The 16,421-nt window shown below is 49.1% G+C and overlaps 1 long non-coding RNA gene across 5 annotated transcripts in view; it reads left to right on the top strand.

Moving 5' to 3' along the window:
- The window catches only part of LOC117879595, a 42,014-nt gene that overhangs the window by 12,321 nt on the left and 13,272 nt on the right, over positions 1-16,421 (top strand). For 2 of the 5 annotated variants that reach the window (XR_004646318.1, XR_004646315.1), the window contains one exon: positions 9,133-11,499. The exons of 2 other annotated variants lie outside the window; for them this stretch is intronic. This is a non-coding gene — a long non-coding RNA (uncharacterized LOC117879595). Of the gene's footprint in view, positions 1-7,878; positions 8,144-9,132; positions 11,500-16,421 lie in introns of those variants that run through there. One more of the 5 variants, XR_004646316.1, reaches the window with a different exon arrangement.

Below are 16,421 nucleotides of genomic sequence, written 5' to 3'. Positions count from 1 at the left end.
TGACCTGAGTTAAACAGTTCCCATTGTGTAGTGCTATCTTCGGAGAGGTTTCCATTGTTCTCAGTTCCTGGAGTAATCCTTGTGAACGTTTGTATTTTTCATAATGGGGCATCAACATTGTTTGAACTTTTTATTGTTGTACCCGAAAGGCTGCTTGTGGGTATTCCCAACCTCACAACATGTTTCAGTGGCACCTACATAGCAAAACTTCATAACTTCTAATACAGCGATAGCACACACAACTTAACAGGATATTAACGTTCAATAGATTAAGACTTTTAAAAAGATACCTCACAAGGCGTACTTTGTACAAAACATATCATAATTATATCACCAATGGTGAATATGGGGTGCAGAGTGTCTCTTTGGGGCACAGAGTGTCACACAGGGACTGGGTCTAAACCCCACTTTTTGTTCCATTTCCCTCCAGGAACAGACATCTGATGGGCTTTCTTAGGAAACCAGTCATGCAAACATTTATGCACATGCTTAACTCAAACAGGCAAATGATTCCACTGAAGACAGTAAGAGCATGTACAGTGCATGAAGTTCAGCGAGTACTACTGGGGCCCAAGTGCACCTGCCTGTCAAGAAAGCAGGGTCCAACTAAATAGAAAACATACCAGGGAGACTCACACATGGAAGGAGAGAAACAGCAGACAGAAGGGAGAAGAGACAAAGGCAGGGTGGAGAGAGGCAATAAGGATAGGAAGTTTTTCTCCTCTAATTAGTCCTTGACTGGTTCTAGTCAAACCCACATCAGTAGTGATCTCTGGTCACTATGTCGTTATGCAGGGCTAGCCTGAGGCCATAGCATCAGGCTCCACAATAAAGGAGAGAGCCCAAAGAAGAGTCATACGCCATCTTTTATAGGCTTTGGCCTGTTTTTTAATGGAAAAGGCCCAAAGTTCCTTCAGCACCGGGTCAGTGCAGCAAACCAAACAGCAAGTTCCTCTCAGTCATTACAAAAACGAATACAACTCACCTACCTGTCAGCTTCTTCAAACACAGCATGGTCCTTAGGCTGAGACGTCACAGCCAGCTCCTCAGCCTCTCCTTTCCTCCCCGACTAGTGACCAGGTGAAAGCTTTCTTTACCTACTGGGCGGGTTACACAGGTTCTCCTGGGGAGGGCAGGCCCCCTGCAGGGAATTGACTTCTTGTGGCCCAGCTCTAGTGTGAGGTGTGTACCTGACCTCTCCCCTCCCCCATTGCACAGCTGAAGGCTCTTTGGCTGCCTGTGTGAATGAGTTAGTGGTCTGGGTGCTTTTTGCAGTGGACAGGTGTCCTTATCACAGAAAATACCACAACAGAATGGTACTAATTGGACACCTTATTGCCAGCATCTGTAAGAATCTGAATGGACATGGAGGCTGAACTATATTCCTACTCCTCAGCCCTCTCTCAGCTAGCACCCAGCGTCCTATTCTTCCCTCTGCGTAAGTCAATGGGGTTACACCAGACGTGACTTGTCTTCTATGGTAAACACAGCTCCTCTCTTCCTACCCAGCTGTTCCTCGACCATGGCTAAATATGGGTTGACCACTGGTGTAGATAGGGGCCAAACAGTGGTTCAGTACCCCGTGCTGACCGTGTGATGGCTCCCTGTGAAAAGGGACAATGGTCAGGGGTTCTGCTCAGCTCGTGCCGTGGTTCTGGAAATGAAAGTCAGATGCTGTATTGCAATTTTGCTCAGCTGTACGTTTTCAGAGAACGCGAGGAGTCCTTCATCTCTGAAAAGTTTGCCTTCCTTGCCCACGGTTTTGCTACAGCAGCAATGAAACCCCTTGAACTCACTTACTATTTTAGGCAGCTTCGATCATGTGAGCGTGAGCAATAATCTCAGCGCTGCTTCTCATTTGCATCGGAGATTGGGAACTAGATTCTTCACTGTCTTACTCCAAGTTTCCAGTGGTGTAGCTCTGCTGAAATCGATAGAGCGCCACCAGTATAACACAGGTGTAATTCAGGGCAGAACCAGGCTCGGGGTTTTAAAAAGGCCCCTTTTTCTTCTGTCAGCACTTGCATTTGTGATCTGTACAGCGCCTCATCTGGGGCTTAAATGCTATTATTAGTGCGTATAATAAAGCACGTTAGACATACAGCTTAGAGTTCGCAACCATCTCTCACAACACAGAGGTTATTTTGGAACTAGAATGATAAATATTCATCACTTGTGTCACTGGGTATTTTTGCCTCTGAACACCTCATTTTGCAGATTTATTTTCTTTTTTAGAGTCACTGACAGCTGCTGCCTTGTGTGTGAAATTTGGAGGTAAAATTGATGCAGCACCGTAGATTCACATGCTGACAGATGCTCCCTGGGCCTCTGTGCAGTGTTCTTATTGGCAGATTATTTTAAATTTCCAATACGACTTGACAATTTAAGTCCCTATTGAGCAACGCACACAAGCCCTTTGACTTCAATGGGACTATTCACGTGCTTAAAACCAGGTGCTTGCTTAAATACCTGACTGAATTGGGGCCTCAGTGTGATGCAACATAACACAGTGAGTCAAATTCATCCTGATTAAGTTGTAGCAGGGATGAGTTTGAGCTAATAAAATTTAAGGCCTGAGCTGGGACCTTCAAACTGTATTTTTTCACACAACGCACAGTCAACCTGTGGAACTCCTTGCCAGAGGATGTTGTGAAGGCCAAAACTATAACAGGGTTCAAAAAAGAACCAGATAAGTTCATGGAGAATAGGTCCATCAATGGCTATTAGCCAGGATAGGCAAGGATGGTGTCCTTACCCTCTGTTTGCAAGAAGCTGGGAATGGGCAACGGGATTGATCGCTTGATAATTACCTGTTCTGTTCATTTCCTCTGGGCACCTGGCATTGGCCACTGTTGGAAAACAGGATACTGGGCTAGATGGACCTTTGGTCTGACCGACTATGGCTGTTCTTATGTTCTAAACTCACCTACATGATTAGTTCCACAGAATCTATCTAATCTTATGACTTGCCCATTACCATTTCACAAATGTATAAAATATGAACACAAAGATCTGTCTCTACCTTTTCTCCTTCAGTCTGTGAAACTGTTTCTCAGTGTGTGTTTCTGTGAGGTTGGTGGGTTCCATGATCATCCAGACCTCCTCTTGCAGGAAGTCACAGACTGATGGGCCAGTCACCTAGAATAATCTGTCTCCTGCAGTATGCTCCTCGGGTTGGCAATGTCACTGTTCCAGTGAAATATAGCTGTTGTAGGAGGTCATGATCAGTCAAGATGAGGTGGTCCCTCAGTTAGCTTGAAGATCAAATGTAATCTAGAGTTTGACCCAGAGCCAGTGAAGACTGCAGAGCACTGGGGTGACCTGTTCTTAGCAGTTTGTGTTACTGAACAGACAGGCTGCTATGTTCTGAACCAGCTGTGGCTTTTTTAAGAGCATCTGTTTCAGACCTTGGTACAGAGAATTACAATATTCAAGCTTGGAGGTCACAAATGCTGGATCACTGTGGCTAAGCCTGAATTTGACAGGGGATGTTGTAAGGATTAAATTAATTAAAGACAGTGAGGTGCTTGGATTTTATAGCAATGAGGGCCATACAAATACCTGAGGTATTTAGAAGATAGGTGGCAAGTCATTCAAGTGCTTCTATATCCGCATCACCTTAGTCTTTCATCCTGATGTTGATGGTCACTGTACCTTGAGAGAGCTGGGCGGTGCTGCTTGCATATGATGTGAAGGTGATGTAGAGCAGAACTTAGTCTAGTACTGGCATTTTAGGCCATGCCACTATTGCCTCTAGAGCAGTGGTTCCCAAATGGGGGTTCGTGAACCCCTGGGGGTTCACCAAATGTTACAGGGGGTTCTCAGGGAAAAATTCCCTAATGGTGGACAGAGCTGACCCTAGGGACCCCAGGCAGCACGGGGCCAGCAGCACGGGGACTTCCAAGAGCTAAGCAGATCAAAGCAAACATGTCTATCACACTGAGGAGATTTAAACTTCAAGACTCCTTATAAGAAATGGAAAGAGAGTTGGACATTTTTTGCTGTTTTTAAAATTAAATAGGCTGCTAGTGTTGTTTTTAAATTATTATGAAGAACAAGTTTAAGCTTTGTTGTAACGTGCATTGTTTGCCTGGACTGCTCAAGACCTGAATGCTTGTGTAGGAGGATCTCTTTGAGTTGGCTTCTTAAATACCTTCACACTGTTTCACATCTGATACTCCTTGATGAAACATAGGAGTCAGAGGCGCCAGTGTGGGGGGGTGACGAGGGTCATGTGCCGCCCCCTCCACGAGTCCCTCCCCTTTTTTTCCCACTGCCCCCGCGGGCCCACTTTTCCGGCGGTGCCCCCCCCAGGCCCTAGGGTGCACAGGGGCTTTGCCCCCGCACTCTTTTTTTCTACTGGTGCCTCTGATAGGAGCCTTGTCTTATAACAGGCTTAATCAAAAGTGATACAAGCTACAAAAGTGAGATCTTGGAAGAGTTGCCGTTTTCATAATGTAATAAAAATACTGTAATGATAAATTATAAAAGCAGTGATCTTGGAAATATAAAGTTTGTTTTTATGACATGCTTATTACACACTATTTATTAATTATTATTTATGTTGAGGTAAGGGAGAAAATCCCTGGAAATATTCATTTTTAGGAGGGGGTTCATGAGACTTGACAGTTTAGTGAAAGGGGTTCACGGGTTGTTAAAGTTTGGGAACCACTGCTCCAGAGGCTTCATATACTGTAGTTTAGGAAGAGGAGGGAACTTGTTCGGTGAGTAGGGCTGCAGAACTGGCCTTTAGCACGGTAAATACCCCCCCAAATTTTATAAAATATTCATAATTTTGATAGGGGGTTGTTTATTTATGTACATTTTTAAAGTTATCTGTAAAAAAATAGATTCACGTTTCATGGAAAAAATGGATTACACCGATAAATAGTCAGATATTGGCTTCTGAACTAAAGACTTAGATAGCTGGTAGCTAATCTCTGCTAATGGGATGGCTGCCATCAAGGACTGACCGAGGAACCTCCAAAGCTGAATACAGGAGTCGCAATAGCTTGAGCTAGGCTTTGTGGAAGTGGGTTGGAACAGACTCGCAGCCTCTGTAGATCAGGGGAGTACACTAAATCTCTGGGCCCGATTTTCCTGTCTCTGGCACTGGCTTTACCCTGCTGTAGCTCCACTGAGCCAGATTCTCAGCTGATGTAAACTGACATAGCTCCCTTGTCTTCAGTGATGTGAGTGAGGGCAGGATCTGAGCCCCTATACCATCCTTCCTTTCTCTCTCCCCTTCCCACTCCCCACAACTCCTTGCCTAAGCTTCCTCTGACCGTGTATGATATTACCACCTTGCGTTACTCCTTCTCCACTCAGATGCCATTAGATACGACCTTGCACTCTCTGCCCTTCTGGCCAAGGTTGCTAGCAGCAGCAAATCCAAGCAGTGGCTTAGAAGATAGCAGAAAGGGCAGTTTTGGAGTTGTGTGGCACTGTGAATGACCCATGACTTTCTGGACTAATAACTGACAGACTTACAAACCTACGGCCTGGTTCTCCTCTCCCTTACATCGTTCTGACACTATTGTCACTCCCCTGATTTCAGCAAGTGTCAGCAAGAGCAATATTGGGCCCAAGGGACTGGGTTACATTTTGACAGGCTAGAATCATAGAATATCAGAGTTGGAAGGGACCTCAAGAGGTCATCTAGTCCAACCCCCTGCTCAAAGCAGGACCAATTCCCAGCTAAATCATCCCAGCCAGGGCTTTGTCAAGCCGGGCCTTAAAAACCTCCAAGGAAGGAGACTCCACCACTTCCCTAGGTAACGCATTCCAGTGTTTCACCACCCTCCTAGTGAAATAGTTTTTCCTGATATCCAACCTGGACCTCCCCCACTGCAACTTGAGACCGTTGCTCCTTGTTTTGTCATCTGCCACCACTGAGAACAGCCGAGCTCCATCTTCTTTGGAACCCCCCTTCAGGTAGTTGAAGGCTGCTATCAAATCCCCCCTCATTCTTCTCTTCTGGAGACTAAACAATCCCAGTTCCCTCAGCCTCTCCTCATAAGTCATGTGCTCCAGACCCCTAATCATTTTTGTTGCCCTCTGCTGGACTCTTTCTAATTTTTCCACATCCTTCTTGTAGTGTGGGGCCCAAAACTGGACACAGTATTCCAGATGAGGCCTCACCAATGTCGAATAAAGGGGAACGAACACGTTCCTCGATCTGCTGGCAATGCCCCTACTTATACAGCCCAAAATGCCGTTAGCCTTCTTGGCAACAAGAGCACACTGTTGACTCATATCCAGCTTCTCGTCCACTGTGACCACTAGGTCCTTTTCCGCAGAACTGCTACCTAGCCATTCGGTCCCTAGTCTGTAGCAGTGCATGGGATTCTTCCGTCCTAAGTGCAGGACTCTGCACTTGTCCTTGTTGAACCTCATCAGGTTTTTTTCGGCCCAATCCTCTAATTTGTCTAGGTCCCTCTGTATCCGATCCCTAGCCTTCAGTGTATCTACCACTCCTCCCAGTTTAGTGTCATCTGCAAACTTGCTGAGAGTGCAGTCCACACCATCCTCCAGATCATTAATGAAGATATTGAACAAAACCGGCCCCAGGACCGACCCTTGGGGCACTCCGCTTGAAACCGGCTGCCAACTAGACATGGAGCCATTGATCACCTAGTGACAGAGCCTCAGCTGGTGTAAAGCGGCCCAGGGCCTTTGACTTCAATGGCTTACAGCTATGCACCTACTTCAGTACTTTGTCCCATCCAGGGCAGAGTGCTCAGCACCCGGCAGGTTCAAGGCCCTTATTGAATAAATATTTCATCCGCTGAAGCCAAGTGCATTTAACCAGGCCGGGGCTAAAATCCTAACACCCTTATGCTGAGTTTTTACATCACTTTTTAAAAGCAGAACCATTGATTTCAGGGGGTTGCCACAGCCACATGAGCATACCTTGAAACACTGCAAATAGTAGACAGTGGAACAAACGCATGGTTTAAAACTACAGAGCCAGAGTCACTGGACTGCTCTGACTCAAGACAGCCAAAACCCAGCTTAACCCAGTAGCTAAAGTGAGTGCCTGGCTGCTTTGTATCATTGCAGGAGTACACTGGGAATCCTGGACCCTGCACTGTGTGTTCCAGGCACGTCTGTAGGCATCCTCTGTGACTGACTGCTCTGAAATGAAACTAGCGTTGGGAATGGAGGTCAAGGGCCATTGTAACTTAATGCATTTGCTTTTCTACCTTCTGATCTTGATAACAGAAGCAAAATCCATCAGCTTGATTCAATCCCGAATGAACTGATGGAGACGTGTCGAATATCGATCAGGGCACAAAGCATTCTAGCTGGCAGTTCCTAATTATTTTCATTATTTGTGTCCCGGCAGAGGTCCCAGTTGAGATCAGGGCCCTGCTGTGCTAAGTGCTGTGGAGACGCATAGTAAAGGGCAGTGTGGCAGTCCCTGCCCCAAGGAGCTTACAATCTAAAAGACAAGAGGGGGAACCAAGGCACAGAGAGATTAAATAATGTAACCAAGGTCATGCGGGGAGTCTGTGGCAGAACTGAGAGTTGCCCCTCTAGCTCGTGAGCCCGTCCTGTGCCTTAACCCACAAAGCCATTCCTTCCTATTCAGCTAACCGCAGGTACCGGACTAGCGGGGGTTGTGTGTGCGCTCCCCCCGTGCTAGGCTAATACCTGGCTTGGGCTGATAGCGTCGTCCAGCTCATGCTTTTGTGAGCATTAAAATGCACCCGATTCCTCGGAATGAAATCTGGAAAAGAGCGAGGTTGCTGGATTTGCGTGTGTGCTCATTGAGGTCACCATTGAAACAGATATTGTGAGATAATGCAGAAATATGTAGGTCAGCCAGAAATGTGTTCTACCTCGATACGGAGGCTGGCTTTATTTTCCCTGCAGTTTGGAGATACGGCAAAGACTGACACAGAGAGAGACTGGAAGAGACAGGTGATGAAAGATGAGAATGAAAGTGACTATTGTAACTCAGTCTTTGAATTAACAACAGATGAAAAGGAAACTGAACTAATTCAAGGCTAAAACATACCGGCGATGTTTATCGGTGTGAGGAAAAAGATAAAGTAGGAGACAATTACAGCTGAGCATTGATTCTGAAAGCTGGACTGTGGATTCATTTTGGAAAACAGAACGATAATGAAAGACACAGGTAAAGAATAAAAGAGCAGAGCCCGGCAGGGAGCAGATTTCAACTTCCATGATATCGCAAGCTTCGTCTGTGACAAAGTGAATTCACGCCCCTCTGCTTCTTATGAGCTGCAATTCTGCAAGTCCTGTCTACATGACAAACAAACGATCCTTGGAGGTCTCCCAACCAAATGTGGACTGGGACCAAATCTGGCTTTAGCTATTAAGGTCTCACAAGATCATAGCCCAGGCTGAAAAGTCAGTCAAAGAATTAGAGCAACAAGGTGTTTCCTACAGTTGTGTATGAGACAATCCCATTACCTCCGCTTGGACTCAACAAAAATGCTGAGCTTTCATTAAATCAAGGCTGCCCAGGAATGATCAAAACAGTCTATCGCACTTCCCTTTTCTCCTCCCAACAATATCTTCTCCCAGCTGTCCACAGACTGTCAGACTATTTAAACAGGCACCACTCAGACTTGTGCAGATTGCAACAATTTATAGCCTGCCACTGTTCCCGGGCTCTTCTGGCCAATAGGGAAATATTACTTCGCCTGAGGCCTGATTGTCTACTGCTCTGCACCTGGTGTTGTCATTTATACCTGGGCAGAATAGGTGTAAAATGCTACCAGTCTGATTTAGTAGCATTTTAAACCTATCACTTTACACGGGTGTGAATAACAGTGCAAGTTTCCAGGAAGTGGATAGAGCTAGTCAAAAAGGTTTTGAGACAACAGTTTTCTTACTGGAAAAAGTTGATTCAATACAATTGAAATGTTGCCTGGGATTATACTGATTTGGTTGACATTTTTCATGAAAAAATGATCAAAGTGTTTCATTTCAATAAGGTCAAAGAGCTTCATTTTTAACATGATCATTTTGACTTTTATACTATAATAAGCAGTTCATAATAGAAGAATTGAAATTCTTCGCCCTTATGAAACAGAAATGTTTTGATAAGGTTGTTTCAATATTTCCAAGATGAATTTTTTTGAATTTTTCATTTTGCAGGAAACTTCAGCTTTTCATTCCAATTTGGGATTAAAGGACATTTCAAAATGTCGGAATTTCCCACAGCATGGAAATCTGGAGTTTGGACTAGCTCCTGGAGTAGAGAACCTGGCATGCTGTACCTGGTTTAGCTTGTGTGGACATAGTTTGGATGTCACAACCTGTTTACCCCCTTGGTGACAAACACCATGCAAAGAATATATCTAACTCTTTCTGCATGCATTTTATAAATACACTCAGAGGGCCAGAACTTCTCATGACACGGAGCTACAGTAATCCTCACCTAGCATAAAGCTCAAAGGATGGAGGTCAGTGAAAGGTCATGGAGGTCAATGGAGCTGTACTGATTGGACAGCTCAGGATCTGGACCCGAATGTGTGCAATTATGTCTGAAGAATGAATAGCCAAGCCAGTATGACTAGCTGTGAAGAATACAATGTGGCTCTCATAAACAGGTGTCGTATTATTGTTGTAATTTTGCATGCATGCACTGTTGTTGGCATTGATTTGGTGCTTGCGTAGTATTTTGCATGTATTCTTATTAACTATGGCTATTGTGAACACATTGTTTTCCAGTAGCACGCTGGGAACCTACTCACAGACCAAGGCCCCCCCTGTGCTAGGTGCTGTACAAATGCAGAACCAAAGCACAGCTTCCCTCAGGAGCTTTTATTACTTTCTGCAGCTATAGGGCTGGGGCCTCAGCTGGTGTAAATCCGCACAGCTGCATTGAGTCACTGGAGCTATGGCGAATTACACAAGTTGAGAATTTGGCCTCTGGTCTCATTTTTCCAGTGGAAAGGTGGAGCAGTAAGTTTGTAGTCCCAAAAGGTGCCTGAGTACAGTCTGTTCTCTTCCTGAACTACAGCTCCCCCGTTTGTAGTATCCCTCTGCCATCTGCAGTGTCTGCTGTGGGGGAAGGCAGCAGGGAAGTTCTTCACCCTGGGGCTGCAGTCTCATAGTGTGCTGCTCAGTACAGGAGATGGGAGACGTTCATTTTCACTGTCAGAGGGAAATGTTTAATTCATCCCTCCTGTGCCCTGCAGGGACATCAGCATCGCATCATTACGGCGGCCGCCAGCCTCTGCCAGGTAATCCACCTGCAGCTCCTGAGGGCATTCTCTCTCTCTCTCTGGCAAACTGCATCATAGACTGCTCACATTTAAAAGTTTCAGCAAATAGGGTGTATTGGCCGTGCCTAGTACATGCCGACTCCATTTTCCCTCTGCACTTTTCTAGGATCCTTTCTTTGCCAGCATGTTTTCATTTCCATTTTTAAGCCAGGTTTCATGCCAAGGTAATGTTAGTTTGATGACCTTATGGATTCCATCCACTCTTAGAGGTTCTTGCACTGTCACAATGTGCTACCCACGTGTCTCAACCCTGATGCTGAGGAAGCGGGCCGTGGAGGGAGAGGGGAACATAGGCGCAGCCTGCCCCTCAGTGCCACTTTCAAACAACCGTCCAACACTGGAGTCATCATCAGGTAAGAGCCTCAGAATTGCCAGACCCCACATCCATCTTGTCCAGCATCCTGTCTCTGACTGAGGCCATCACCAGATACTTCAGAGGATACACCCCACACTAGCCTAGGAAGGATTAATGAGACTGTAAAGGGGCAATTAAGTGGATAGGCCACCGCTGAGGAGAATTAAGAGGCCTAAGTAACCCTGACTGATGGAGCCCAGCTGAGATGGAACAGGTGGGGCTAGTATAAAGCAAGGAAGTTGGCAGCAGAAAACAGCAGCAGTGAGGGAGCCTTCAGCCACAGTCTGGATATTAAAAGAGGGAAGAAAAACCCAGGGGGAGGGTACAAGCCCCAGGCAGGGGTGATGCAAGCTCCATAAAAGTGGGGAGACCACCAGGGCCCAAACTGTGGCCCCATCCCCTTGCACCAGCTTTTCCCCCAGTGCTCTGCCCCCATACCACCCATTCCCCCTGAGCCCCTGCCCTCGCATCGCCTCTTCCCTCCAACAAGACCCCGCCCCACTTGCTCCTCTCCACTCCCTCTCCCCTGTTGCTCACCCTTACAGCCAGTAAAAAGTGATGGGGCCATGGCCCACTCCCCCGCCCCCCCCGCTTCTGGTGCCCCCGACCCTGAAGGAAGGGTTAATCCAGAAGGGAGGAGGAGTGAAAGCCTGAGAGAGGCAGAGTAAGAAAAGGCTCAGGGGAAAACTAGTAAGGTGGGATATTGCAGACCCTGGCCACTGATTAGAGGGTCCCTGAATGCAGGGCCGGCTCCAGGCACCAGCCGAGCAAGCTCGTGCTTGGGGCGGCAGATTCTACGGGGCGGCATTCCGCCCAATCCTAGGGCAGCACGGCCGCTTTTTGTTTTTGTTTTGTTTGCCAATCCTATAGGGGGCGGCAGCACGGAGGAGGGGAGCACCCTGCTGGGAGTGGGCTGCGTGCTCCATCTGCCCCAGCTGGTGCCAAGTCTGTAGCAAGCCTGGCAGGGCAGCCCGCATCCTTCCCACCCCGCTGAAGCCCTGGCCGCCCCCCTTCTCTCTCTCCCCCCGCTCCCCGCTGCTAGCCGGGGCACGTCTGCAGCACAGGGAGTCCCCCTGCACCCTTGCTCCGGCCGCGCCGCAGGGTTTTTTGTTTTTTTTCCCCGCTTTGCTGCTCTGGCCATGCCGCAGGGTTTTTTGGTTTTTTTTGTTTTGTTTTGTTTTGTTTTTTTGCACTTGGGGCGGCAAAAAAGCCAGAGCTGGCCCTGCCTGAATGGGAACCCAGAGGAAAGGGTGGGCTCAGGCTCCCCTACTAGCCACTGGAGAGGTGGCACGGTGGGCAGTGACTGGGAAGACTGCCTGAGACAGTTCTATACTCTGAAAGGTCAGGACTGTGCAGTGACCTAGCTGGAGCCCTGAGTCACAAAGAAATGCGTGGAGTCATAGCAACAGCAAGATGATGGAAGGGGGCATCAGACCTGGATAGAACTAATCCCCCACAGCAGCCATGAGGAGGTGTCCTGGGGTGAGTGGTACCACAGTAAGCAATTCTGCCTGGGCTAACCTGGGAAGAGTTTTCACCTAACCCCAATAGTTAGAGGTTGCCTATATTCCCTCAAGCTTCAGCGTATATCACTTCCAAAACTATTGCTTATTTTTGTAGCCCTTACCTTTGCAACTCTAGATGTTGTTGTTATCCATATCAGTGCCCTCTTTTTTTGAATCCTGCTAAGCTGTTGCCATCAGTAATATCTTGTGGCAATGAGTTCCACAGGCTAAGTGTGCATTGGGTGAAAAAGCATTTCTTTTGATCAGTTCTGAATTTGTCACCTTTCACTCTCATTGACTGTCCCGTTATCCTTGCGTAAGACAAGACAAACAGAAGTTCCCTGTCAGGGAGCTGCCTTCCTGGCATGGCCTCCTCCTGGTTGGACATGGCAAAGCAGCAGCTCTCCTTCTGTTTCCCCTCAGTATTCTTCAGCCATAGATGTGACGTGGAACCCCAGCCAAGTCATTTCAAAGAGTTCAGCCCCTTCCGGGATAACAGGCACTTAGCCCAAATTTAATAAACATGCAGAAGAAAAGCAACTCCCACCCAGGCAGGCTCCCTTTCTTGTAGGTGGATCCCCCCTACAATGTCTTCCCATTTAGCAGCTGGCTCCATTGCTCACCAATCAACCAACCATTCAGGCCAAGTCTACCCTCCTGTCAAGGGCTGCTACAGTCGCTGGCCCAAGCCAGGCTCCTTCCGCCACACCGAGCATCGTGCGTGCTGTCCTCTCCAGGCAGCCCCCTGTTGCTGAGTTTGCCTTCTCTTAAGACCAACACCCAGCATAGTGCAGCAGAGTGGGGCGACTCTTTAACCCCTCCCTCCCTGGTGCAGGTTTATCTCCCCGTCACATTCCCTGTCTAACATCTCTATACCATTCATTACCTCCTATACCTTTCTCCTATCCCCTCTTGGTCACCTTTTCTCTAAGGAAAACAGTCCCAATCTTTTAGATCTGTAAGTCATAGGACAGTTTTACCTGTCTCTGAACCCCTCTAATCCTGCTGTAGCCTTCTGGTGATGGGGTGACTGAAACTGAACAAGTATCAGGGGGTAGCCGTGTTAGGCTACATCTACACTACAGGGGGGGGTCGATTTAAGATACGCAAATTCAGCTACATGAATAGCGTAGCTGAATTCGACGTATCGCAGCCGACTTACCCCGCTGTAGGGACAGCGGCAAAATCGACCTCTGCGGCTTCCTGTCAACGGCGCTTACTCCCACCTCCACTGGTGGAGTAAGAGCGTCGATTCGGGGATCGATTGTCGCGTCCTGACGGGACGCGATAAATCGATCCCCGAGAGGTCGATTTCTACCCGCCGATTCAGGCGGGTAGTGTAGACCTAGCCTTAGTCTGTATCTACAAAAACAACAAGGAGTCTGGTGGCATAGAGTGAAATGCATCCACAGAAGTGAGGTTTTTACCCACGAAAGCTTATGCACAAATAAATCGGTTAGTCTTTAAGGTGCCACCAGACTCCTTGTTGTTTTTGAAACTGAACAGAATATTCCAAGTGAGGGTGTGATACTGATTTATATAATGGAATTATAATATTTTTCACTGTTGTTCTCCATCCCTTTCCTTATTTCCACGTCACTCATATTTCATCATAAAAACAAAGCATAAACTTCTGCAAATGAAACTAAAAATCTCAGCGCGACAGAATTGGAATATTTGATAAAGCCAATATGCCAGTCATGAAGTATAATATATGATTCCATTACTTGATTGATTGCACAGTAATTACACATTATTCTGATTAATCATGGATTAAACTGAATACAATCAATGTTTTTAAAGTGCTAATGTTAGGGGGGCAGAGCTCTGACCTTGTCCCCGTGGGTCCCGCGCTTCTAGGCGGTTTCTGCTAGCCTCAGTGGCTAACTGTGACCCTCCACGTAGCCCTTCTCTCTCTAGGGCCAGGGTTACAGTCCACTGAGCCCTTTTCATCATAAGCCAGCAAGGAGGTTGGTGAGAGAACTCCCACAGTCTCTGTTGTCCCTAGGGGCTTATTTCAGAACAGTTTAGCCTCCTGTCCTGACAGGGGCCTATCTTCCCTTCCCAGGAGGTGTTTCTGTAGTGACAGGTTGGGGGGAACCCGGGCCCGCCCTCTACTCCAGGTTCCACTTCCGCATAGCTCTCCTGCTTCTCCCTTCTTCACCCTTACCTTAGGGCTCCCTTACCGATGGTTTGAGGGTGTCTTCATTAACCAGCCCTTCAGCTGCACTTCCTCTCCCCTGGCTCTCCCCAGCCGTGCTTGCCTTATTGCCGAAGAAGGGGGACCTCCACGACTTATGGAATTGGCGTCCCGTCTCGCTCCCCAGCACGGACTACAAAATCATGGCGAAGGCCATCTCGATACGGGTAGGGCCCATGCTGGTGGACGTGGTCCACCCAGACCAGACCTACGCCATCCCGGGCTGCACAATATTTGATAACTTGTATCTGGTCCGGGACCTCCTGGAACTAGGGTGTAGGGATGGTCTATCGTTCGCCCTCTTGTCCCTGGATCAGGAGAAGGCATTCGACAGGGTGGACCATGGGTATCTCCTGAGCACTCTGCGAGCGTTCAGCTTCGGACCCCAGTTTGTGGGTTTTCTCCAGGTGCTGTACGCTTCCGCAGAGTGTTTGGTCAGGCTCAACCGGACCTTGACCGAGCCGGTCAGCTTCAGGCGAGGAGTACGGCAGGGGTGTCCCCTCTCGGGTCAGCTGTGGGCTCTGGCGATTGAGCCCTTCCTCTGTCTCCTCCATCAGAGGCTGACGGGGTTGGTGCTCCGAGAGCCGGAGCTGCGGCTGGTCCTGTCCACATATGCCGACGATGTGCTCCTCGTGGTCCAGGACCCGGGCGACTTGGCGTGAAGGCTTGCCAGGCCATCTACTCAGCAGCCTCTTCCGCCTGGGTCAACTGAGTCAAGAGCTCTGGCCTGGTGGTCGGGGACGGGTGGCAGGCAAGCTCCCCCCCACCCGCGCTTCAGGCCATCCGTTGGAGCGCGGGTCCACTGCTCTATCTCGGCGTTTACCTTTCTGCCACGCATCCATCTCCGCCGGAGAACTGGCATGGCTTAGAGGGCAGGGTGATGGAGCGGCTCCCGTAATGGACAGGACTATTCCGGTGCCTCTCCCTCCGAGGGAGGGCACTGGTGCTCAATCAACTAGTCCTGTCCATGCTCTGGTACCGGCTCCACATCCTGGTCTCGGCCCTGAGTTTCCTGGTTGACCTCCGGACGGCGATTCTGGAGTTCTTTTGGCCAGGAATGCACTGGGTCTCTGCAGGGGTCCTCCACCTGCCCCTGGAGAAGGGGGGGCAGGGCCTGAAGTGCCTACACACTCAGGTCCATGTCTTCCACCTCCAGGCCCTGCAGAGGCTCCTGTATGGTGCAGGTAGTCTGGCGTGGAGAGTACTGGTGCACACCTTCCTACGCCGCTTCCGAGGGCTCCGATACAACCGGCAGCTCCTTTATCTCCAGCCGGGAGGTCTTCCGCGAGACCTCTCTGGGCTGCCGGTCTTCTACCAAAACCTTCTCCGGACCTGGAAGCTATTTTCAACAACCAGGTTCATGGCGGCCACCGTGAGGGCTGATCTCCTCGCAGAGCCCCTGCTACACAACCCCCAGCTTCGTGTGCAGGTGGCGGAGTCCCCCGCGGTGCGCCAGAGGTTGGTCTTGGCTGAAGTCACCAGAGTCGGAGACCTCCTGGACTACGACTGGGGAGATTGGCTGGATCCTCTGATGCTCGCTCAGCGCATGGGGCTCTCCAGACCTCGCACTCCCCAGCGCGTACTTCAGGGGGTGAAGGCCACTTTACCGCCCGCTGCTTGGGCCTACCTCGACCAGGTCCTGTGAGAGGGCACGCCCCGCCCACCCTCCACCCCAGGCCCAGTGGACCTTTCATTGGGCCCCTGCCCCATGGACCCAACCGGCCCCCCCACCCTTTCACTGTGAGCCGGCTGCATGATCTGCAGCCGGTTCTGTTCCAGACCATGCCAAAGAAACATCTGTACACGCTCGTGCTCCACACCCTTCACTTCCTCACTCTCGCGTCCTGCTCCGACACAAAGTGGCGGGACCTCCTGCCACCTCTCGAGGCTGAGAAGCCCCGGTGGGCCAGCCTATACTCCACCTTGGTTCCAAGGCCCGCCGGGGATATCAGTTGGCGGCTCCTTCACGGGGCCGTGAGCACGGACATGTACTTGGCGCAGTTTACCCCATCCCAAACACCTGCCCCTTTTGCGGCATGAAGGAAACCCTGGCGCACATTTATCTAGAGTGCGCCAGGTTGCAGCCCCTATTCCAG

This window comes from Trachemys scripta, chromosome 6 (genome assembly GCF_013100865.1).
Source record: "Trachemys scripta elegans isolate TJP31775 chromosome 6, CAS_Tse_1.0, whole genome shotgun sequence".
Classification (NCBI taxonomy): domain Eukaryota; kingdom Metazoa; phylum Chordata; order Testudines; family Emydidae; genus Trachemys; species Trachemys scripta.
The sequence above is the reverse complement of the archived record's forward strand: the minus strand, read 5'-3'. Positions and strand labels throughout refer to the sequence as shown.